This window comes from Bactrocera latifrons, unplaced genomic scaffold, assembly GCF_001853355.1.
Source record: "Bactrocera latifrons isolate USDA-ARS-PBARC rearing strain unplaced genomic scaffold, ASM185335v1 scaffold_6, whole genome shotgun sequence".
NCBI lineage: Eukaryota > Metazoa > Arthropoda > Insecta > Diptera > Tephritidae > Bactrocera > Bactrocera latifrons.
The window spans coordinates 2,668,237-2,687,042 of record NW_017537267.1 but is presented as its reverse complement, the minus strand read 5'-3'; the positions used below and the strand labels follow the sequence as shown (position 1 = coordinate 2,687,042).

Sequence of the window (18,806 nt, the reverse complement as noted above, 5' to 3'; positions counted from 1 at the left end):
CTACCAATCGCTTCAAAAATGATGCGATTTCATTTCGTTTCAGCAAAGAATCGCAGATTTTAATTCGATCCATTCAATTTTTCATAGACAATTCTTGTTTTAGCCAAACATCGAACTTCTTTTCGTAGCCAGCCGTTTTTTAAATTGTTCTAAACCGTTTGATGATGAATCTTAAGTTTCTTAGCGATTTCATGGCTGCTCCGTCGCTTAGTCCTGGGCAACCTTTTCCATAATTTCATCGACTTTTTCACTGATGGGTCGATAGTTTTCCCAACTTCCCCGAATTTAAATTTTCTAGTTATATCAAGCTTAAAATATTATCTTTCTAACACTATATGGTATGACACAATGTGATTGGTAGCACTGGAGATATAGAACGACATACCCAATATTTTGCCGATATACCACAATCCACACCAGATGTCTATTTTTGGATATCTTGAGGATCATGTGAGAAGATCATTCTCATTCAATTTAAAGCCTTGTACCAGCTTGTGAATCGCGACATGATGAAATGGCAAACCTTACTGAATACATGGTCGCTATGAACTATCAAAAGCACTTCATCCCTATTGGTAGGCGTTGCATATTTAGAGCAAATTTTTAATATTTGATACCGAACTTTGTCTTATGAACTTTTTTTTTATATTATTCTACCTTTTATTATAAAATTAGCTAGAATACTACCCACGACCTATATATATATATTTACGTGACTTCCAGCTATTTATCACATATGTGGCTCTGTCCTTATAACCTCACGATAGCTGGAATGTCTCTCCATAACTTCGCAGTAGAATGTTTTTCTCTCCGTCTATTTTTCTAATACTTCAGAGGACTCTCCGAATAGGAAATCTAACAAAATTTCATTTGCTTGCGGCAGAGCAGACATAAAAATTAATAGGTCAGCCATCATTTTTATTTCTTGCTGTTTGACTTTCGGCTCCTTTATTATTTTCATTGTGGGTGTTTTTTACGTGGCAGGTCCCAAACCCATAGCACCACCTTATTGAAGGATGCTTCGCCTTTTCACTTCAACTCCCTTTGAAACAGATGTTTTTTTCCTACACTGAGCATCTTTAATCTAAAGCCGGAAGTCGTAAACTGCATGACCCACATATAAAATAATTGTTTTTGACCATTCCCAAGTGAATTTCACCCAGAGAGCTCTCCTCAATTACTTCTACTCATTAATGAACTCTATTAAGCAAGTGGAGTACTTGTGGAAAAATATTAAAGTATTTGTTCATATAATCATTAATTATCTATACTATCTGCTACTTAGCGGCGACAACGTTGTTCTTACCATTCCAAATGCTGTATTATTTGAAACATTCATGCAACTTATCCTGTAGCCTTCCATTTCTTATGCTGTTATCTTTTTTCTTTTTGTTGCGCCATCGCATTTGCAACACCTGAGCTCGCATTTAATGATTGCTATTATTGTTGCAGTTAATTTTTTTGGTGTTTTTATGCAATTGTTGCGATAAGTAATTTTTCTCCTTTTTCTGCCAAGCCAACCTTTTTGTTATTATCACAGCTGTTTTTGTTGTCTTTCACCAGCGACTTTATTGTTATTGCAGTCGTAATGGGGTTTTCACGTTTGCGGTCGCCATTCGTGTTCTTTGACGTGATCATTGTCGTCATTATTGCTGTAGATGGTGGCTTTCTCGTAAATCCTTCGTTTATGGCGTGACCATTCACGCCAAGCTGAGCCAAACCAAGCAATGCCACGCCACGTCACGCCAATTTATTCGCACACAACTCTTCCCCCCCAAACACCACACACACACACACACAAGTGTACCCAGTACCACACACATTCACAGCTGTGCCCTCAACAATGCGCACACAATTATTTTCCAGTCTTTTCCGCCTGTCCGGTGGCGCGTTATTGTCTCAATGATAAATATGGTAATTAATTCTCGCTGCGAATTGTTGAAATGCCGTAATGAAAATGAAAATGAAAATGTTTTCACCGCTACCGCGCCCTACTTTCGAAAAAATTAAACAGCAGCACGCTCCACGTCTTTTTCAGTGGGAAATTTTATGACTCTTTTCACTGTCCAGCATTGCTTCTACGGTTTATAGCGTTTGGCGAGGGGGTTTGGGTTTGTTGTGGCATAAAAATTTAAACAATAACATATCGCCCGCACATTTGCGCGCGCAAAGCAGGAGATAATATTCGTAACAAAAAGTTATATTATTTATTTAATGTCCGAAGTAACGATTCGCAGCTGCGCACTTATACGATGTGGGCTTCTGCTCGTTTTTTCATTTTTGTTTTTCGAATGCATATTTCTTGCCCGCCTCTGTAATTGTCGCATTTATCATGCGCGACCACTTAAGTGCCTTGGAACGGTTGAATCCGTCGAGATGAATTGCTCTGGGTTTATTATTAGTCTGTCTATCTGTCTCTTTTATGTAACGTTACTCACAATTACATATGTACACACTATTTGTCTATACAAGAAACTTCATATATCTGGGCATTATGCAAATCGTTTTGTCTCCAGTGTCCAGTAGTCAGTGGTTAATAAGCGAGATATTGAATGAAAGCTGTAATTGCTTGCTGAAAATAAGCCACATATATGTATGTATTTAAGTAGTGGTTGAGGTTTGCATCCAAAGTCAAAAATTTCCAATAAGACGTTTTTACAATATTCTCCGAAATTATGTACATGACATTCGGGATTTCGTAAAAATTTATAAAATCTAAGAGTCTACTTATAGATTTTCTTAAATGATACTTAGGAAATCTTCATCACTTTGTAAATTCACAAGCTTACGAGTACTACAAAGCCTTCAAAAACGATAGAGCGACGGTTGAAGACATGTTACGTGCTGGACGACGTTCGACCTCTTCAAATGATGAAAATATTAAAATAAAGTGAAGGTTCTTGAAAATCGTCAGGCAAGTGTTAAGGAGGAGCGAGTCCGTAAGAATGATTTTGGTGGATATTTGGGTACGAAACGCGTTCTTGTACGACTCGTCCCGATAAAGCTGAATGCTTTTCAAAAGAGTACCGTGAATTGGTCTCTTTGGATATGCCTAATTGTGCGAATTGCGATTCCACATTCATGGAGAGCAATATAACTACTGATGAGACATGGGTTACTGAGTCTGACATGCAAAGAAATCAAGAATCTTTGGAATGGATGAAAAAAAAACGAGCTGAAACCAAACAAGCGCAACAAAATCAAGGTTATGGTCATTATCGATGTTGGTAGTTTGGTTTAACATGAGTTTCTTCCGGAGGTACAGATTGTCAAGAAGGAACTCTATTTAGCCGTATTGAGGCATTTGCGTGAGAACATCCATCGAGAACGTCTGGAATTGAGGAAGAACAATTCATGGATTTTACACGAAGATAATGCCAAACGCAAATAATACCATCGATCAGCCACCCTATTCACTGGACTTAGTCCAAACTGAAATTGCTGCTCCTTTAAACATCTTTTCAGTCAATCGAAGAGATAAAACAAAATGAGTGGCAACCTTTCCCACCATCATTTCCTCCGTTGTTCCCCAGCTTGGAAGCGATCTCCCGCAACCTGATAGCGGACCTTTCGTTCTTGCATTCCACATGCAGTATATCTCCTCTGAAGTGGACCCCATGGAAGAACGCTGCATCTACAGATCCTCTGAACACTTTTTCCATGAGATGATCGTAGAGGACGGTAAGTTCTTCCAGCACCAACGTCTCCACCGGGCAGTTGAAAGGCAGCACAGCCAATTATATACTTTAGAGACCATTCGCATATCTGAGCCGTCCCTTCTCCTCCTGGAGGGAATTTGGTACGGAGGGTTGGCTTGAGCACTGCTGCCCCTCAGCCTTTTAGAGCTGTGCTGTGCGAAAGCGTTGCCTTTTCGGGGTGGGGGGGTCCGAACCCCGTTGTGTCGGACGCGAACGGACGCGGATTTGCCTTGTTTGCAGTCTTCTTTGTCTTGTGACCATTGGCTCAATGTGGTGAGCTGTCAGGTTTACGCTATTGTAGGGGACTAAAAAAGTCAAAGCCGCATACGCAGTATCACCACCGTTATTTCCCAATACTACCCGCTATTTAAAAGGCTCCGTTGGGAGATACTGTGAATACCTTGTAGTTCTAATTGCATATAGAAAACTCTATTGGCTCTTTTACGATACGTAATTGAGAAATATTCAGGCGTTGTTCATTTTGACTGTGTTAGCTTTTGAAAATCTTGTTTTTGAAAAGCAATCTCGGAGAGCTGTACTAAAAGATAGCTTTCATAGAGATTTACCACTTATTTTTGGATTAAATTTAATCTATCTTCCATTCTAAATATCTTCTAAGAAAGGGTTCCTCCTTTAAACCACTTGAAATTAAATTGAAATTAATAAAATGAAAATAAGGAAAGAGTAACTTTGTCAGCATTGTGCGCGTAATTCAATTTATTTTCATCTTATATCATAAAATATGAGCGCTGTCACCGTCGGCCGAACATCTTATTTGTAGGTTCGTAGTGTAAATTATGAATTAATATGCACAGCACGCGTCGGCGTTTTATTTCGCGGCCAACAGCTGTTTACTAAATGTTAACCAAACGAAACACTCAAGCTGGATTTATTGCTGAGTTATTATTGTTTTAGGACCGTAATCCGCAAAGGCTACTTGAGCCTTTTTTGCAAAATTTTTATGGCCTATGAGCAGATGCCCTGCCTGCATGCGTTAGCGTGTGTGCGTGTGGATGCACGTGCGTGCTGTTTTGGCCGTTAGGAAACGGCCTACAAATGTGAGAAACACGGAAAATAATACCCACGATTTGTACAGTCGACCGCGTGCTAACAAACGCAATCTAAGATTCTTAAAATGCTGGAAATAATTCAGCATAATCGTGTCCATTAAAATGTGGGGCATTTCATTTTCATTTCTACTTTTTTTATGTGTATGTAGGGGAGAGAGGAAGCAGGTCGTTAATTTCTCGTGTGCTTGCCAATCAACAAGGCGGTAACTTTTACGGCTGGCAATAAGAAAATTGGTAATTTGCTTGCGTTCCTGTGCGCAGGTGCGAACGTGTGCGTGCGCCAGTATAAGCTATGGCGATGTGTGCTGTTGGCAGGGGTATATGTGTGGATTGAAGAATTAAAGAAATACGTAGAAATAAGAAAATGCTAAAATAATATAAATAATCTTACAAGTTAGCGTTAGGGCTATTTACTTGTATTTATAACATATTATAAGTGGTGAAAAAAATTACTATGACTGAGACCTTGGTTAAGGGGCAAAACTAGTGTGACAACCTTAAACAAAGCGAGTTTTGGGGAAATATAGTACAATTGCCTTAAAACTATACGTCGACAAAAGTTTTAAATATATATATTAACCGCCGACGTTTTTGAAGAAACCCCAAAGTTTATGGACGTTTTTGGCCTGCCTGATCAATCAAAAAAACCTGATAGATCTTTGCATGAAGAACTATACCAAGTTGTTCAATAAGTTTTGTCGTTCGATAAGAGAGGGTGCTGCTACTAGTCCACATTTTTTTTTTTTTTTTTTTTTTTTTTTTTTTTTTTTTTTTTTTTTTTTTTTTTTTTTTTTTTGTTTGCTTCGTTAGTACACTCACCATATAAACGTGATGTTTTATTTCAATCTGACAATTCATTCTTTGTTTATGCGCCATTTAGTGCCGCCGTGTCACAGTATTTTTTCGACAATGGAAAAAATTGAATACCATGCAGTGATAAAATTCTTATTTTTAGAGAACGTAACACCAAAAGAAATTCACAATACAATTAGCAGAAAGATGCATCAACACCCGAAATCATAGCCAAAATACGCGAAATGGTTTTGGAAGATCGCCGATTGACTGATAGAGATTTACTAGAGGCGCTACTCATCTCATTAGGCAGTTTGAGAGTCATATTTTAAGTGCAAGTTTGGGTTTTAGAAAGCTGTATACACAATGGTGCCGCATTCGCTAACAATGAAACAGAAACACATTCGAATGCGACTTTCTCAACAACATTTGGGGCGTTTTAAAAAAAATAAAGTAGATTTTGTGAGCCGATTCAGCACTATGGATGAGATTTGAATCTATCACCATGATATCCTGAATCAAAACAAGAGGCTAAAGAGTGGTGTGAACCTGGTTGTCTGGCTTCGAAACGTGTTTGTGTTCGGAAATCGGCCAAAAAGGTTATAGCGCCAGTTTTTTGGGTTGCGAGAGGAATTTTGTTTGAAAACAGTTATTTCAGAATATTATTGCAATCCTTTGGACCAGTTGATGAAAAAAATTCGTGAAAAAGGCCCGGTTTGCAGAAGAAAAAAATAATTTTTTATCAGGACAATGCATCGTGTCACAAGAGCATTTTGACAATGGCTAAAATCCCTGAATTAAAGTTGGAATTGATGGAGCATCCACCGTATTCACTCCCTCGACTTCCATTTATTTCGAGAACTCAAAAAATGTATGCAGGGCAAGCGTTCTTCAATCTCCATGTCAAATTCGTAAAGATAACTATTATATTAGGTTGTCAAAGAAGTCTTGCGTTATTTTCGCTAGTTGGCGCTGAGAGCGCGTAGTTCTAGTTTTATTCGTCATATCGGGTCAGGCTATACCATTTTGGAAAGCTCGTTTCACGCGCTAACACGTGTTTGATTGATTGTCGTTTCTTTTAAGTCGTTCGTGAGTTATAGCTTCTCAAATATGGAGCAAAATAAAGAGAAAATACGGCATATTTTACAGTACTACTACTACAAAGGCAAAAATGCATCTCAAGCCGCCAATACAATTTGTGCATTTTATTGGACCCGATACAGTTTCCATTTCCACCGCACAACGATGGTTTTAACGTTTTCATTCTGGTGTAGAGGTGGTCGAAGATGCGCCACGCTCCGGAAGGCCTGTCGTCGAAAATTGCGATAAAATCGCTAAATTGAGCGAAAGAGACCGGCAGAGTAGCAGCCGTAGCATCGGTCAAGAGCTGAGCATGAGTCATCAAATAAAATTTTATGAACAATTGAAAATTCAATAAAAATACCGCATAAATGCCGCAAGCCTTTTTTGACAACCTAATATTTACATGCTGTCACATAAGTACATGCAAATTCTCATTTAAAATTTTCCCGCTGAGAAAAGTCCAAATTTTTTTTTCCCCAGCTTTGCACAACTGTCAGCCATTATTCTGTAAATTTTTATTGCTATGTGTCATATATTTTGTTTACGGCGTCATTAGGAACAAGTCAAGGTTAAAAATATTGAACAAAGAGTTTGTGTGAAATTTTGTATTTCTTATTAACGAAATTTCTTGTGCCAAAACGATGGAAATGTTAAGAAAGACATTTGGTGATTCAACCATGTCGGAAACTCAAGTTTACAATTCCTATAAATCGTTCAAAGAGGGGCGAAAAGAAGTGAACAATTTGCCACGTTCAAGACGCAATTCGACCTCTTCAACTGAAGAAAACGTCGACAAAGTACAAGAAATGGTTTCTTCATAAGGTGAATCGCAGTAAGGTGGCTGAAGACATGCTTGAACGCGTAAATTCCGATCCAACATTCATCGAACGCATCATAAATGGTGACCAGACTTTCGAGTACGACATACAAACAAGTCAACAATCTTCTTCGTGAAACCCGTTTTGAGAGCATTGAAGACATCAAAACTAAAAAAAAGTGTATCGATGATTGGATTGTTCGTTGGAAGAAGTGATTGTCTCAGAAGGGGCCTATTATGAAGAGGATATAATAAATTTAGATGATTGATAAGTTGTTTGTGTTTTATTTCAAATTTCCTAGTACTTTTTTGACAGATTTTTATATTATTTATTTATAAAATTTTCAATACGAAACCATGATTTTAAGGATCAATTTTCATTAGGGCGTTATGCTATACTGATCCTATATCGGCGCTTCCGCCAAATAAACTGTAGGCATTGAAAAGTGGCCTGACTGAGGCATTTCTGCAAATGGTAATATATACACCAGAAGTGGCGACTCTCACTATCCTGCTCTTTAATTGTTGCTGGTTGCCTAACATCTACTATACTTGCGTTTGTTGTCACACATAATAGCTGTGGATAAAATTTCCAGTACAAACTTAAGCCATTGCTTAGCTTTACTTGTATGTATATGGAAGTCTTTCGACGGCATCTCCCGGAAACTGGCTACACAGAGTTATTTTTGACACCCCTATACAGTGACTACGCCACCCAATAACTCTAGTGCACATATCCACCTAAATTTGTACACCCACATACATACATACATTAGTCTAAAAAATCTGTGGGGTCCTGCCTTTTCGCCATTTCAGCACATTCCGCCTCATTATTCATCATGAATTCCATTTCGTATATTTAATGCATTGAATACAAATTTTCCACTCGCGTTGCAATTTCCAAATCTAATTTTCCATAAGAAAGCCAAAAGAAATAACACTGGCGTAGCACATAAAAGAGCTTATGTAATTTTGCTGACTACTTTCAAATAATGTTTTCGCTTCCACTTTTACAGCGTTCAGCATAATTTTTTGCTGCGCTTCTTTTGTAGAATTTTCTTTTTAACTTTTTTATTTACGTTCACAATGAAATTTATTTCCGCCCACAACAACAAGTTGAACGGCAAGTGTTGCTTTGTTTAAGCACAAAATTGTCGATTGTTGTTGTTACCAAAGGCATTGCAAAAATCAGCAGCAATCCGTGGAATACGGCGATGCCTAAGTGTGTGTGTGTGTGTAAATATGTATGAGGGTGCGTGAATATGTATATCTCTCTGCGGTCTCAGTATCCGCATTCGCTTTGCAGAAACGAATCAACCAACGCCAGTGGCATTGCCTTCTGCCTCGCTGCGCGGTGCCGTACTATGTTGCGGTTTCTGCTGCCTGTGTTGCCATATTCCTGCATAATTTACAACATGCACTCCCATACAGGCGGCTGGAATGAAAACATACAAAATGTATGCGAGCATGCTGGTGAATTCAGATTGCTTCTGCTGCAAAAACAGACTTATTTTCCTGCTTGTTCGCTCAAAATAATTACAAGTGCACATATATTTGCTGTGTGGCATGCTTGACGTACAGTGTTGCAAGCAGCAGTTCAAAACTCAAACCTGTTTAATATTTTTTGCCATCACTCACCCACCACTTCGTGCTGTATCTGTCAGTCTGTTTTCCTCTAAGTGTTTTTCTTTAGTTTTTCCATTTTGCAATTTGTTCCAAGAACGAGTTGAGGTTAGTGCTTCTCCGTCCTGTTTTCTAAAAGTATACGATATTTTTTTTTTCTCTCACACATCCTTGTTTCAAACCAAGACAATACAGCCGAAAACCCAATGTCAGTGCCAAACCATAAAGTTGCACAAATTTTTCACGAGCTATCTATATCGCTCAAATATCATCTGTATTACGTTTAGTACTACAAATATATATACTTTAAATGTGAATACTATAAATTACTTATTATGGTCAAGTGTCGCTATTCTAATCAATAAAAAATAGTAAGATTCCGTACTTGTACGTCGAGAACTTGTAAAACTATCTAATGGAATTGATTTCTCGATTTCATTTCTAAAAATCACTACACAGGGTACGGGATTACCAATTAATCAGTTCATCAGCGTAACTTATGTTGTCTATATAGGTCGCCAAGGGACATATTTAATTCGATATAGTATATTTATTGATAGCATAGCTTAAGGTACAAATTAGATATTTAGCACAGACTCGAACCCATATTGTAGTAGCATATTCTAATATGTGTGTTCTACCTGAATTATATTAAATTATAGCGTTGTTGCTTCAGTTTTAGTAGTATAAAATTCTGCTCATGAAAATTTTGCTAGGTAATATCTCCTGATCGGCTATAAATCCGGGTCTTTCACGATTACTTGGACAATATTACCGCGGCTACGAATAGGCCTATAAGTATCTTTGAAAGAACGTAACAATAACTGTTAAGAAGTCGTAGCTTCTAGAGAGCATCTTCATGTAAATATCAGATTCGATAGGTTCAGCCATGACTTAGCCTAGTGTGTGATAAACGTATTTATACCGTGAGCCTTGTAATAAGCGGAAAGAAACGGCGGTGTATGAACCAGATGGATCAGACCAGCACAGTCGATTCAGCTATGTTCGAATATTTGTCTGCGTGTCCGTATGTATTACACGAACTTGTTCCGGAACAGCCATCATCGCAACAAAATATAGAATATGAGTATAGTTCTTTTTTCCTAAAAACGTAACGTTCGACTTGTTGGTTGTTTATATCAAACAACTTGTCCGGGAAACATTTTGTTTGCCGTAGTTCTGATTGATTGTATCAAGTTCTTATTTGTGCTTCGAGTTAGCATTCTATAAAAAATATTTAATGCCGATTTTCTTGGAAGTTATGTGATTGATTTTATACAGTGAAAGAGTCGAGATGGCTTGAGTTTGACTATGGGTGGAGAAGATTTTTCGGAAAGTTCGACCCCAGAAATGCCGTAGGTCTTTCTTCCGCGCTGGTCGTATAAGTCCTGTTGCATCTCTTGATTTACAATACTGTGTCAGGCTTACCTCTGGCTTACCTCTGGCCAGAGGCTTCTGTAGTCTAGCTGCTTCTGGTGTAGATGTAACGTTTTCACAGAACTTCCTAAAGTTTGCTTATTTTGCATATATAGTCTCCGTGTTATATACTATATATGAGATTAAGTTGCATTTTCTGTATTGCTCAGATCTCCATAAGTTTCACCTTATTGAATAGCCTACGTACCTTTCTCTTAAAATCTGAGAGTCTGCTTGTCTATTAGACTGCCCTACCCCGCTCACATTCTTTCTTAGTGTATCCCAGAAGTTATTCCAGTTTGCTACCCCTTCCCTAGGATCACGGGTAGCTTGTGTCAGCTGCAGTGACTCACCACAATAGGATCGGTTCAATGAGGAGCTCATCCATCACCGTCGTCGCTCCCCTCTTTGTACGCATATCATTATGCCAGAGACTTCCAGCGTCGCAGCCTGCTTTGAGACGCTAGCGGTGGGATGAGTGACAGCTTCTCCTCCGTTGCTTCGCTCTCGGTGGCCATTTTAGGTTTATAAGGCCTCATGACCTCAAGATGTTCACTCTCAATTCGGAGCCCTCTACTTTTTTACTGACTGTACGCCAGAACGAGCTACTAAGGTCTTCGTTCTGATTTCCGAGAGCAAACTCGTACTTGCCTGCGCATCCTGGGAGAACACCGCCTCGCTTTACATGGCCGAAATGTCTTTTCTTATTTTTGTGCAGAGGACGGGATCTTTCCAGCTTTCCGGCTTGGGAGCGATCTTCCACAGCCATGTAACGGACTTCTCGTCCTTACAATCTACCTGCAGAATGCCTCCTCCGAAGTGTACCCCATAGAAGGACCCTGGGTATCCGTATCCTCTGAACACCTCTTCTATGAGGAGATGTTGGAGCATGCATGATTGCTACCTCTAACAAATTCTACAAAGAAATCTATATTTAGCTTATCTAATTACTGAGATACTAAATCAAAAATATCTACTAAACTCATTGCTGAAAAGTCTGGGGAATGAGTATAATTATAGCACTGCGCTCAGTGCCCCACGGTGTGGCAATTTTAATAATATTTTATTTTCGTTAAACACGTGATGTCATTTCGTTGCTTCAAATTCCATTACCTTAAATCATTTCCCAACCATAAAATGCGCACCATCGCTTTGTAATTCTAATTATCGCTATTATTTATGTCTGGCGCTTTTGCGAAAAGGGCTCACTGTGTGCGCTGCTTTGCATATCCAACGAAGGGCAGTTGGCTGTCTTTGCAGCGCGTTCGAAGCTTTCGTTTTGCCATTATTATTGTTATTATTATTTTCTCATTTCGCCATTCTTCGGCAAAATAGAATTTTAGTAGCTAAGCCACAAAAGCAGCAGGCGAATCTCGACAATGCCAAAAAATTGCATACGCGTGCTCTGCGCCATTTTCTTTGCGCCAAAATCCAGAAGATTTCTGCATGCATAGTTTATGTGCCGGAGAGGGAAGCGGTGCTTAAACGATTTCATACAACAACAGCGACTGCCACGCCGCTCAGCAGGCATACACGAACGCGCCAGCGTACAGATACTCCTTGCATTGGACTTAGACGATTTACTCATATCCTGTCGGCTTTTTGGTTTGCCGCCTCAGCAAATGCTGGCTGCCGGTGACTTTATTCACATCACAGAATTTCTATTTCATTCTCGCCTTAAAATTGCTATTTTTATAGCTCATTAAATTTTTGATTTATTCCCGCCATGGTTACAAGCGCCACTTTTTCGAACTCCGCTTGAATTCTTAGCGCATTGCTTTGTTCTTTTTGCGCCGAATCCGAAGCACTGGTAGTCAGTATTCTTAGCAATGTGTGTGTGCTCTTGGTATATGTGGCAAAGGATAGCCCTTCAACTAAATGTACTCGTTTATTGAAATCCTCACACACATATAGACAGCGTAATAAATAAATTTCAAGACGAATTATTATACGCGCCCAAAAGCAGACTTCAATTCAGTGCACGTTAAATAACGCGCTCGTGGTTCGTTGTTCTGAATGCCAGGCTGTGTGTGCGCCGAAAGCATGCAAGCATTCCAATATTTATGTGGATTTCATCAGCTGATAACACATTTGCAAATTATTTCGCGTAAAACACTTTAGGCCGAAATCGCAATCATTGGCCGCTCCATTCTACAGTCCTTGCCGCAGCCAACAAGTCGCTTTGCCCCAACAGCTAGCACTAGCAGCTAGATGGCCTATCAATTTAACGAAGCAAGTCAGCCATAATAGCTCGGCAATTCAACCTTCGGCAATGTTTTACTGCTGGTGAGTTCGCGGCGTCAGGCTTAGTTGGCGCTGAGTTGCCAATCTGTGGTGCACCGCGCCACTCGCCAGCCTCATAACATTTTGTGGTGCTAGCATGGTAGCAAATTTTCGCAAAAAAAAATTCAAATTTGTCTGTCGTTTTTGCCTTTTTCATACTCTCTCCCCCCACTTCTACCATAATTTCGATCCACAAGTGACTTCTTCATTTTGTTTTTCGTAATTTGCAATTTTTATTCTTCTGCGCATACGAATTAATTCAGTCGATTTCACATTAGCATAATGATTATTAATTTAGATTTTTTCCTTTTTTTATTGCAGTTAGATTTAGCTTTGTGTTGTGTTTAATATGCGCAATCAATTATGAATCGCTCGATTAAATCAATAAGTAGATGCAAAGATTTTTAAACAAATTCAATTTGTTTTGCATATTAATGGGACAACGGTTAAAAGATTGAAATTAAAATGAGATGCACGAGAAAGAGGAAATTTATAAATTTGTTCGAAGTTTAAAGTTGCCACATTCTTATTCACTTGGAGATTTTCATTATCTTTGTTTATTGTTGTATTGTATTAGCGCACATTCACTTTTTTTACCCTGAACAGGGTATACTAAGTTTGCCACGATGTTTGTAACATGCAGAATCAAGCGTGGGAGACCCTATAAAGTGTATATTAGGTTGTCAAATAGCTCCCTTCCGCCTTTTTGTCTTTTAAATTTCGCGGCTATGTATAAAGCGCTACAAAGCTCGTATCTGTCAATACTATACGTCGTTCGAAGGTCTTGACATAACTCACAAAACGACGCAATGCATAATTAGTTTGGTTATTGCGTTCAACAGTTATAGACGTGTAACCATTGAGTTCACTAACGCCGAATTTCGCGCTATTTTACAGTTGTCCATCGTTAAAGGCAAATCCGCTGGAGAAACGTTCCGTGAGATTAATGTTGTTTTGGGGGATGGTACTCTATCACTTTGAACTGCGGAGGAATGATTTCGACGATTCACGAAAAAGGGATCACATATCATATAATCGTCCCAAACAGTGTCCAAGCCGGGATTGACGGCCAGGAAGGTTTTGCTGTGTGTTTAGTGGGGCTGGAAGGTAATCATCCACTATGAGCTGCTCCCATATGGCCAGACGCTTAATTCTGCCTTCTGCTGCGAACAACTGGACCGCTTGAAGCTCTCGATAGACCAGAAACGTCCAGAATTTTGCAACAGGAGGGTGTAGTGGTCCACCAAGACAACGCCAGACCACACACTTCATTGATGACTCGTTAGAAGCTACGGAAGCTCGGATGGGTGGTTTTATCGCATCCACCATATAGCCGGGACAAAGCGCTAAACGATTACCACCTGTTCCTGTCCATGGTGACAGCCCTTGTTGGTGTAAAGTGGAACTCAAAGAGGTTTGTGAAAAGTGGCTGTTCGAGTTTTTCGCAACTAAGGAGGGGGGTTTCTGCGAGGGGGACATAATGAAGTTGCCGTCAAAATAGAAATATATTATCAAACGGAATGGCGCACATTTGAACTAAGTCCGATCACAGTAACACCTTTTATAAAGCCTTGAATAAAGAGCAAAAAAGCGGAAGGGAGATATTTGACAACCTGATATATAAATGATCAGTATGTTGAACTGAGTCGACTTAGCCATGTCCGTCTGTCCGTCTATCTTTATTTATACAAACTAATCCCTCAGTTTTTAAGATACCGTTTTGAAATTTTGCAAACGTCGTTTTTTCTTCAAGAAGCTGCTCATTTGTTGGAACTGACGATATCGAAATACTATAACATATAGCTGCCATACAAGCTGAACGATTGGAATCAAGTTCTTATATGGAAAACTTTCGTATTTGACGTGGTATCTTCACGAAATTTGACATGGATTTCTGACTAAGCTAACAATGTAATCTCCGAAGAAATTGTTCAGATCGGATTGCTATAGCATAAATATAAGTTAACGTTCTTTCTAGTTTATTTTTAAGAAAGGAAAAGAACGCATATGTATTAATAATTATATATATTGGTGCTTTGCGTGTTACGGATAATATATTTTGATTTAAAACAGCGGGGTTTTATAATTTTGTAAAAGCAAAAATAAGAGGAATATTCGAGACACTCGAGACGTAATATGATCGCTTTCGTTACCGAATGTGTGAGTGCTCTCTCAAGGATCAGGAATTCGATAGTGTGATCTATGTGATGTGATTCTGGTTGGTGTATTTGAGTATTGTATATGTAGATTTTAAGTGGTGATATGATGATTGTGGTGATGGTTGGGTATCAGTATTGTGAATCTAAGCGGATGTTGTGCGCTAGTGTGCTCTGTGTGTTAAGGTCGGGGATAAGACTCATTTAGCCAAATATAACACCAGCATTGAGACAGTTTAATGTATTATATAAGCTATAGCGTCAAAGATATAAGCATATTCCTAAAAGTTTTTTAACTTTGCGAACATTGCACGATCAATAAATTGTTTACAAGTCGTATCCAATCACACTTTTTCACTACTATGGTCTCACTTTTCGCACTCGAAAGACTTTTTGATCTTAATTTTTCCAAACAAATCTTGGCGCAACCTCATAACCGAGCAAATTAATCAGCAATATAAATAAATGTATATATTTGCTATGCATTGATGCTTGATAATGTACTTTCGTAAACAGTTAATTTCATCGAAAAATTTTTATATAAGACCACTTTTTAGAGAAGTAAATTTCGTACAAAACCTTAACTTTTGACCTGCTTTGGCATGATTTTTTCGACTTTGGCTCACCTTTGTCATGATATTCGACCGATTGATCGTCGCACGCATAGATCCAAGGCTCATCCCATTAATAGTACTTTTCATTACAACCTAGTAGTCGGTTTCGCAGACGTTAAAGCGAAGTTGTTTTCGAGTGATTCATTCAAAATAGTTTTCACTAATCCTTTCGATATACCAACGATGCCCGAAAGCACGCTGGCTGTTAATTGTCAATTCTCAAGCACCAATCCCTTTATTTTATTTACATTTTGATCATCAGTTGATTGATGACCGTCCTATATGGAGTTCATCATCAACGCGTTTTCAACCCCCTTTATGTAACTTGTGCCAATGCAAAGCACTTCCTCAAGAGAAACAATTATCACCAAAGGCTTTTTCCAAAATTCTGAATGTTTTGGCAAGAGAAATTTGAAAATTTGAAAAAAAAAGAATATTTCGACGAACGAAATTTTAAAGAAAAGGTCTATTTTTGGTCTATGGTAAAATATTTTTCCAGCCAGACTATTGTTCTATTCTTCCTCACCTCAATTTTTTCTCTACTTGGTTTTTAATCGTTTTTTGTTATTTTACTTGAGTGTAATATTATTAATGTTTTATTGATTGTTGTAGCAAGTATTTTGTATAAAAAAGGTCAATTTATGATTAAATTTCTTGATTGTCTTGTCAATCAAATCGTTTGCTGAAAAGAAAGAATAATAATGGGATTATTTTTCATACAATTTTCTAATTTGAAGTAATTGTGTGCCTTTAAGAAGGTCCCATTTTGATATTTAGTTAAAAAGTTCTCTGATTGGTAATTTGAACAGTCCTTTACGGACTTATATGTTTACATAGTATGCCATACATTTTTACCGACTAATGCTAAATAATGCTGACTTCTATCATAAGCTCTTGTGTTATCTATAATTAGTATTATGTATACGTAATTAAACGTCAAATAACAAATGTTCGATTTCATTTCCTTGTGTTTTGTTGAATAATTATGCAATAGTATTTTGACTTGTTGCTGCAAAAGATTTTAGATTAGGTTCCCTGTCATTTATTGTTAGCTACATGCACGTTGTGTACCTAAATGATGTTAATTCTACAGGCTGTTATGCCGGTTAACATTACATTGCGAGTAAAGCGCCTTTCAAAGTTTATAGCGCCTCTATGATTAGGTTTTAATAAATTCAAGTAATAAGTTAATTCGTATGATTATTCTAAGTAATCGAAAGAAGGGATAACTAGAGGAAAAAATTAATTATAATTGTGTTATTATAAATTATCGTGCGAGAAAAGTAGATAAATGGAGAAATAGCGAGTGCTGCTATGTTATGAAAGGTTTTGAAGTATCTCTGGACCCCTACTCTCTTTTTAATAGCTGTATTGATTATTTTTCATTTAAATATTAATCTTGATTTATATTACTATTTGAGTAGTTTCCTGGGTTTATTAACCAGTTATATATTAAGTCGTTTTTAAAATTATATATGTATCATATAAAACTACTGCTAGGACCCAAATTCCATATGGCTGTCGCACCTTGACTTCCAACCAGGCATTTTTGGTAAGGTATCAGTTATAACTAAAATATTACATTGGTTTGCTTTATTTGAAAGGATAGTCCCTAAAAACTACTACTACTATTTAAGAGCCAAATAATTCTATTCATCAGATTTGCAAACGCTATTAGTAGCTTATCTTCAGCCATATTTTTAGAACGATCTCATTAATTGACTTCAGGATACATAGTCTGTATATATTCATATATAAATATTTATAAATACGTATACGAGTATGCTCCTGCATATTCACGTATGTATTTATATAGTAACCCATATGTACGTTGTAGAAAGCAATTATTTACAAGTTGGATGACATAACGAGAGAGATAAGTGAGGTGTTGACATTTGGAATTAGAGCTTTGTTAGTAATCGTGCATTTATTTGCAATTTAGGGTAGTTCTGAAAAGTAGAAAAGATTTTTTTTTAGTTCCAACTATCAGTTGTTATGATGCACCAGTATACTGGATTTGATAAACCCTTCCGAATAGACTGTGGGCAAAAAATAGTAAGACTTTGTAATTTAAATTTCGCGAAGAAACCCATTCGTCAAACAATCTTTTTTCTAGGTTAGTATGACTGTCAGTGGCTTTTGTGACTAACCTCTCATTAAAATAATAATTAGTGTTTAGCATACGTTTGTACATTCAGCGATTTTTACAATGAGTGAAATTATTCAAAAAAGGAGTTCCATTAGATTTTGTGTGGCGAATCAAATTTCTGGTGCCAAAACAGCTAGGACTTTGGGAAACTCTTTCGGTCATAAGTTTTTGTCGCGAGAAAGTGTTTTTTATTGGTACAAATCATGATTGGTAAAGGACGAAGCACGGCCAGAACGGTCATCAACATCAACTGATGATCAACACGTCAATAAAATAAAGGAATTTGTGCTTGAAAATCGACGATTAACACTCAGAGATATTACTGGCATCGTTAGATTATCGGAAGGATCGGTGAAACCCATTTTAATAGAGCATTTGGGTATAAGAAGGGGGAAAGCACAATTGGTTCCATAATCACTCAATTTCTTCGAAAAACAGCGCTGATTATCGTGGCAAAGATGAGCAGATGCCGACTATTTTGAGGAATAATGTACGAATTTTAAAATTATGAACAAAGTTTTACTATTTTTTACGGTTTGAAAACTGTTGCTGGTTGGCTAGGTTTTGCACAGAAGTTTTTGCGTTTAGGGTTGTTATAATGGATTAATATTTTATCAGCAATCATAATACAATTAGCGTTAGCCTTTCTCATATGAAAAATCAGCTGTCAACAACATCTCTTGGCTTCATTTCAACTAGCACCAAATTTCCTTTCCGTACTTAATATCCTTGCTCTCCAGTGTTTTTAAATGTTTGTTTGAGGGACTCTCAAAGCTTCTAGGGGCTTTTCTTATGTTGGGTAGCAATCCTTGTCGAATAATGCTTCCAGTTCTTCATTTTCAAACTTTTTTGAGCGGCTGCTTTTAAATGCAGGAGACCACATTTGGAAGCTAGAGCATGATCACCATAAATGATGACACTTTCGGCTGAGCTTTTCTTTATATTGCCGTAATGAAGAAGAACTTCCCGCAGTAACACTTTTTGAGGTACAAAGTTTGACATATTTGACATGACAAAAACAAAAAAATTATTGTGGTAATAATAAACAAGTTACACCAACTGGGAGTAGAGTTTTAGGACTGCCCTATAGTACTTAGATGATGTA

The 18,806-nt window shown here is 37.8% G+C and overlaps 1 protein-coding gene across 4 annotated transcripts in view; it reads left to right on the top strand.

Moving 5' to 3' along the window:
- The window catches only part of LOC108974921, a 164,135-nt gene that overhangs the window by 127,266 nt on the left and 18,063 nt on the right, over window positions 1-18,806 (top strand). The gene's annotated exons all lie outside the window — the stretch shown is intronic.